Source organism: Hypanus sabinus, chromosome 18 (assembly GCF_030144855.1).
Source record: "Hypanus sabinus isolate sHypSab1 chromosome 18, sHypSab1.hap1, whole genome shotgun sequence".
NCBI lineage: Eukaryota > Metazoa > Chordata > Chondrichthyes > Myliobatiformes > Dasyatidae > Hypanus > Hypanus sabinus.
In genome coordinates this window covers 39,009,314-39,016,194 of record NC_082723.1, presented here as the reverse complement: position 1 = coordinate 39,016,194, position 6,881 = coordinate 39,009,314, and the positions used below count along the sequence as shown (strand labels likewise).

Below are 6,881 nucleotides of genomic sequence, written 5' to 3'. Positions count from 1 at the left end.
GCCAAACACAAAGGGAATTTTTGTAACACATTAGTTTGCTTTGAAAGACAAGTGCAAGGAAATTGAATAGTGTTTTACAATAGCAAACTAAGTAAATACTTAGAGGAGAAACTTGGAAGGTTGTAATGAAGACGTTCCACACAACCGATGAAGATTCCAGGACGCTGCCCTTTATGACTTCGGCTTCATCCGGCTATTTCCGTTACAAAAATACGAAGCTTTCAATCACCGGCTTTAACTTTTAAAATGTTATATTTATAAATCACTGAACTAATATCAGCAAGTCACGAAGTACTTACGTTTAAATATATGTTGAGAAAAAAATAAATAGCTTTTCTGAAAAATTGGTTTGCAGATTCCCCCCCCCCCGCAGTACGCCACGACGTCGAGTGCGCATGACGTCACGATGTACACGTCGCCGATTGGCGAGTGAAGATGGCGCTGGGCGCCCGGTGGCCTCTGTAACGGAGTGGAGCCGTTCGGTCCTCGGGTCTGTATTAGGTGAGCCTAGTCTCCTTCGTCGGGCTTGGCTGGACAATGCAAGGGGAGGAGCTGGCTGCACTGAGCTTGGTGACAGCTCATTTGCTGTGGGGGGAGGCTGCCGTACGATAGGCCTGATGGGGAGGGTGAGAGCCAGGGGATCGGCGGACAGGGAGGACCCCGAGTCTCTGAGAGGATGCGGGATCTGAAAGCCCTCCTTGGAGTGGCTGACGGAGGTGGACAGAAGGGCAATCTCTGAACGTGGAGGAGGCTGGAAGTTGTAAAGCTTCTGGGTGTTTTCGAGGCGTAATCGTTGAATGTGAGTTGGAGACACTGGAAACATTCAACATGTTGGTCAGCATATGTGGAAAGAGAAATAAGAGTCTTCGATCTGAAATATTCACTCTGTTTCTCTTTCTACAGATGCTCTTTGACCTACCGAGTGTTTCCAGGATTTTCTGTTATGTTACATATAATCCCCAGCACTTGAAAACTTGAGTTTAGTTTTCTCTGTTGTGGAGATCTGGAAACTGGTGCACAGATTAGTGGCTCTAGGCTAGTTTTACGAGAGGATTTCTTGTAATCCTTTCATTCCAGTTTATTTCAGTTGATTATTATCTCTCCCCCCTTGCCTGTCACTTTATGTCACTAATCTGTCCCAAGGGCTGCATTGGAACTGTCTACACACAGTGCAAGTCTTTGAACATTATAGCCTTCTGATGACGCCTGCACGCGAAGGCTTGTTGATAGTCAGCTGCAGCTCAGTGTGTCGCTCCTATCTCTGGGTAAGGGGATTGTGGGTTCAGGTACCACTTAATGGGTTGCTTATAATCCAAATTGATATGTTGTGCATTGTTAAGGAAATGGTGCTGTTGGAACTAATATCTTTTGATTGTAATATTAAATTGAAGCCCTGTGTGCACTCAAATGTAAAAAAAACTTATGCTGTTTTAAAGGGTGGGAACTTCTCCTTGGTGTCCTGGTGAATAGTAATCTATTCATTAACCAGCATTTTCGATACTTTATTTTTTCAGATTCAGTGCCACGTATTTTTCTCTTCCCCACCCACCTAATTGATTATGCAGTCATTGTTTCCTACGAGCCAAAGACTCTTGTGTTGCGACAAAGATGGTATTTGTCTTTGAAACTGAGATTGATGTTTATTTGGGATGTGGAGCCTAAGAAAAGTAAAAAGAGTTGATAGCCAACTGATAGGAGATGGAATGGCTGGGGCCAACAGTTTTATCTGATTTTAGCATTGAACCCATGTACTTGTTCAAAGTAAAATTTACTATCAGAGTACATATTTGTCCAAGTACACCCCTGAGATTCTTTTTCCTGGGGGCATACTCAGCAAACCTATAGAACAATAACTGTGAACAGGATCAATGTACGAGCACGTAGAGCATAGAAGACAACAAACTGAGGAAAAGCAAATACAAATAAATAGCAATAAATAACGGGAGCATGAAATAACAAGATAAAGAGTCCTTAAAGACAGACAGACATACTTTATTGATCCCGAGGGAAATTGGGTTTCGTTACAGCCGCACCAACCAAGAATAGTGTAGAAATATAGCAATATAAAACCATAGCTAAACAATAATAAGTTAATCATGACAAGTGGAAATAAGTCCAGGACCATTCTGTTGGCTCAGGGTGTCTGAGAGGGTGTCAGGGGGTCAGGGAGATCATCAGTCATGGGAACAGCTCAATAGATGAGTGTAGTTATCATCCTCTGGTCAAGAGCCTGATGGTTGAGGGATAGTAACTGTCCTTGAAGCTGGCGGTGCGAGTCCTGAGGCCTAATGGCAGCAGCAAGAAAAGAGCATGGTCTGGGTGGTGAGGATCTCTGATGGTTGCTGCTTTCTTACGACAGCGTTTCATGTGGATGTACCCAATGAAATAACAGGTTAAAGAGTCCTTAAAGGGAGATTATTGGTCATGGGAGAGCAGGGGAAAGGAGTGTTTTCTCAGGTGAAGATTTGATTAGAAATTGGGTTAGTCAGGGTAGCAATATCTTGATCCTTCTGTTGTTTTAGTATGCTTTTGCTGAAAGTTGTGATTTGTACCGGATTATAAAGATTCCAGGATGCAAGGGCTCTGAATTGGTGATCCTCGTAGTGGGTTTTAATTGGAGCAGGATATAGGAACGTGAAGAAAAGCAGAAGAGAGCTATAAGACCCCTTGATCCTGCACTGCCTCCTGTATACACCCTATTCCAGTCGTGTGAGCAGAAAGCAGCAAACCTGTCTGAATTATTCTTAAATATATTTGTTTCACTGCCAATCATGGCACTCTAACTTCGAGGGCTGCCAGCTCACCACTGACTGGGATCTTCCTGGTCTGACTGGCTAGGCGTCATACTAGACAGGGCACTTTTCTCATTAAAGGAACCATTCACGTGGTGTTGGTCAATGTTCGCATATTTTTGTTTGATCTAGACTTTGGATTTAATATGTTCTCAGGATGTATGCATTGCTGCCAAAGCCTTGTTTTTTTAAACTTGCCCTATTACTGACCTGAAAAAGTGGTGCTGTACTACCTTTGGATGTGCTTGTATGCACAATCTCTTAAGCCAGCTCAAAATCAACTAAGACTGGATATACAGTGGGTTCCAGTTACTTGGGACACCTCAGCATCAGTAATTTTTCCCCAATTCTGCGACTGCCCCAGTTAGTTGAAGTTCCATGGAAATAGTTAAAAATGAGTTTAAAAAAAAAGACGTACTACTGTTTAACTGAGTAGTAATTTATATATTTAAATGAACAGGAAAAAATTAAAACACTGCCAATTCTTTATAGTACTATAAAACTGTGTATTACCTCCTAATAGTTATTGATGGAGGAATTAAGCCAGTGTTTGCTGCAGTGTCCTTTTAATTAACTGTTAATGTAACAGACAGCTAGGACAGATAATGGACTGTCTTTATACAATGCATTTGACAGTTGTCTCTTCCAAATGCTCATTTTCGTTGAAATGTTGAAGATGATTGTTGATACCATCAAATTCTTTGTAGTTCCTAACTTGTTGAAGTAATGAGATCATTTCATTTTCACTCCTGGCCATTTTTGCATCTCCAAGCCTGAATGCTTGAAACCTCAGTTCCAAATTGTCTTACTGCTTACTTCTCGCCAACCATTTGTGACACAAAAACACTGCTTCTTGAACATAAACACGCGCAACTAACACTATTTTAAAAACTATTCACTCTTAAGTGTTGTGTAGTGTCTAAGAGCCACACCAGTGCATGCGATTGACTCTCGTTAGAAACTGTTTGACAATAGTCTCCTACCCCATGGTGTCCCAAATAAATTGCAGATCACCTGACAGTTCCGAGTCAGCCATCCAGCATCAAAACAGATCCTTTGGCCACCGCGTCCATGCTGACCACCTACACTAATCTCATTTATCAGCACTTGGTTCATAGCCTTTAATGCCTATGTAATTCATGTGCTCAACTAGATTCTAAAATGTACAAATACTCGCTCCCTCTAGCCACTAGGGCAGTATGTTCCAGATTTTGACCACTCTGGAAAAGTTTCCTCCTCAGATGCCCCCACCCCATTTTAAACATATGCCCTCTAGTTTTTGACACCTCTGCTTTGTGGAAACGTTTTCTATTATTTGCCCTGTCATAGTTTTATAAACCACTGCTCCAAGGAAACCAATCCAGCATATCCTGTTTCCCCTCGTGAGTGAAACTCTCTGTGCCAGGCAGCATCCTGTTGAATCTCCTCTGCGCTCTCTCCAGTGATGTCCTCCCTCTCTTGTGATGAGCAGAACTGCTCAGTGTTCCAGTTGTCTTAAAGTTGCACCATAACCTTCTTGTTCTTTTCTTTGCTCCAGTTAATTGAGATGAGTATCTTGATCTTCAAGAACAGGAAGGTAACCTGTTTGACTTTTTCATCACCTTATGGATTGTGCTATCATTCAGAGTAGATGCAAGCACAAGAAGATCTCCAAACAACTTGTTCCTTAATTCCTTTGTCTCCTTTTCTCTCGTTCCCAAACTTTTGGGATCTTCTTCCAAATTTAGTCGGAGATATTTTCTAGATGCCTTCCTTCTTGCTATTGACATGCATCTTTGCACTTGGTCTGTATGTTTGGGAGAGTTAGCGATAACATTATTTGATGCAAAAATTGAGCTGTGGTTGTTCTGGATGTTAAGGTCTTGCTTAGGTTGCAAAAGAGATTTATTCAAAAGGCACCAGAGTAAGTGACTTATTCTCTGGATGGATAAAAGAACTACCGGTAAGTGTTTAAAGCACAGAACGTTCCGAATTCATGGAGTTTTTGAATGTGAATAGAGAGAAATTTTCCATCATCAGCAGCAGGATTTTAGGATAAGTTACATAATGTTGAAGGGAGATGGCATTTTCTGTTTGTTATCATCTGTGGCTCACTGAATGAAATGATGGAAGCTGATTGAAAATTGACTTGCAAAGGGAAATTTATATAAATACTTGCAGGGCTATGGCATAGAGCATGGGAGTGAACTAATTGAATATCTCCAACAAAGCTGCGGAATCATGTGAAACCAAATGATCTTCCGTGTACGATGATGCAAAGTAAATAAAAAAGAAAAGGTGATCATTCTATAAATAGCTAATCAAGGGAGTCTTTGTGTGTGGATTCAGCCAGGGTCCAACTTGAATCCATTTGGGTTATCAGTTCTAAATGCATCTTGCCTTCTGTTTTGTAATTCCTAGTATAAGCAGTGATGAGTTTTCTATGAAACCAAAGTGTAGCACAGTTTTGAAAATGTTCTTGCTTGAAGCTACTCTGGTGGTAAATTTGCTGCCAAGAGAAACTTTGTACTTAAGGTGATAGCAAGGAAGCTTGCACTTTCAATTTAGTGTAATATATTCACTGCTCAGGGTATTGGTGTCTCTACATTGGCAAAATCAAATGCAGGTTAGTTGAACACTTTGCAGCACACCTCTGTTTCGTCTCCAGGTGGAAATGAGCTTCCAGTTGGCAGTCATTTCTATTTTCTATCCTGCTCCCACTCTGACCTACCTGTCCATGGCTTCCTTCACCTTTCCATTGAGGCCCAAAGGAAGGCTGAAGAACAGCACCTCATTTTTTTTTATCATCTGAGTAAACATTGCAGCCTTTAGAACTTGTTCAATTTCAGCTAGTTCATTATGCCTGCTTGTAACAGAATCATGAGTTATGCTTGGCTAACTCACTTCCATATTGACACCCTACCTCTCTCCACGAACACTGTCTGATCTTCTGAGCATTTCCAAACTAATCTAACAACCTCACAATTTTATAGCAGCATAATGCTACAGCAGTCTTGATCCCAACCAATCAAGACAAATAAAGCCAAAAAGAATGTCTTAAAAACAACTGAATTGCTTTTTTTCCCTTGCCCATTTCTGAAGAGTCTTCAACCTGAAATGTTATCTCAGTATCTACGATCATGGGCGCTGTCTTATCTGCTGAGTGTTTCTGGCCGCTGCTGCTTTTTGCTATTTCAGATTTCTAGCAATTGAATTTTTTTTGGAAAAAAGAATTTGCAGCTGCAGGTGTAGTTAATTTGGCCTGGTTGAGTAAATGTGTTTATGAGTAAATTAGGCAAACTTGTGCCTGTGGTCAATAACTAATGACTGCTAACAGAATGTGTAAACCTGTGGATGTAATTTTGCAGGTGATATTGTGCAGCATGGTTGCCAAAACCCATATGTGGGGAATGGGAAGGTGGGTGAAATGTTGGGAATGGGGTGAAATAAAAATGCAGATGATGGAGATCTGATTTAAATACTGAACAAATCAGCCAGTATCTGTGGAAAGCAATACTTACTGTTAGAATTGTGGAAAGAGAAAAATGTAGATTTGAGAAGCTTAGGAAAAATGGGTAGAATAATGGAATATTTCTAATAGGTGAGAACAGTGCACAGGCAAACAGCATAGTTTACTTGTAACCACTACTCTAACTGCTGCCCCCCCACCCCATCAACACATTTGATCTTATCAATCAGCACTTTTTCCTTGGCACTTTCAATCCCTCTCCGACCTTCTCTGCTATTGAAATGTCATTTGGTTTCTCTTCCCTAGTTCTGATGAAAGGTCCTGACCTGAAATACTATGTTGTTTTCCATGGATACTGCCTGACCTACTGGGTGTTTCTAGCATTTTCTGTTCTTTCCAGAGGTTAGGTCATTTGTCTTGGAATTGAGGCTCCCTGTGCATTCAGGAGAGGAATAAAGAAATTAAATTGTGGCTTTGTCTTTTCTGTATAGCCTGTTTCCTTGTGCATTCCCCTCAGTGCTTTGGCTCAGCTGTTGGTCCGTCAGTTTTAATATTTCCTGTGATTCAGTGTGAGTTTTTGGTTTTAATTTCACTCTAATTGGTGTTTTAGTTGTTCCAATATGCCAGTCAGTGTAAATGAA

At 41.0% G+C, this 6,881-nt stretch overlaps 1 protein-coding gene across 9 annotated transcripts in view; it reads left to right on the top strand.

Annotated features, from left to right (window-relative positions):
• Positions 1-393: 393 nt before the first annotated feature.
• The window catches only part of sec16a (SEC16 homolog A, endoplasmic reticulum export factor), an 82,302-nt gene continuing 75,814 nt past the window's right edge, over positions 394-6,881 (top strand). For all 9 annotated transcript variants that reach the window (XM_059994214.1, XM_059994213.1, XM_059994212.1 and 6 more), the window contains exon 1: positions 394-501. The gene's annotated coding sequence lies outside the window, so the exon portion shown is untranslated. The remainder of the gene's footprint in view (positions 502-6,881) is intronic.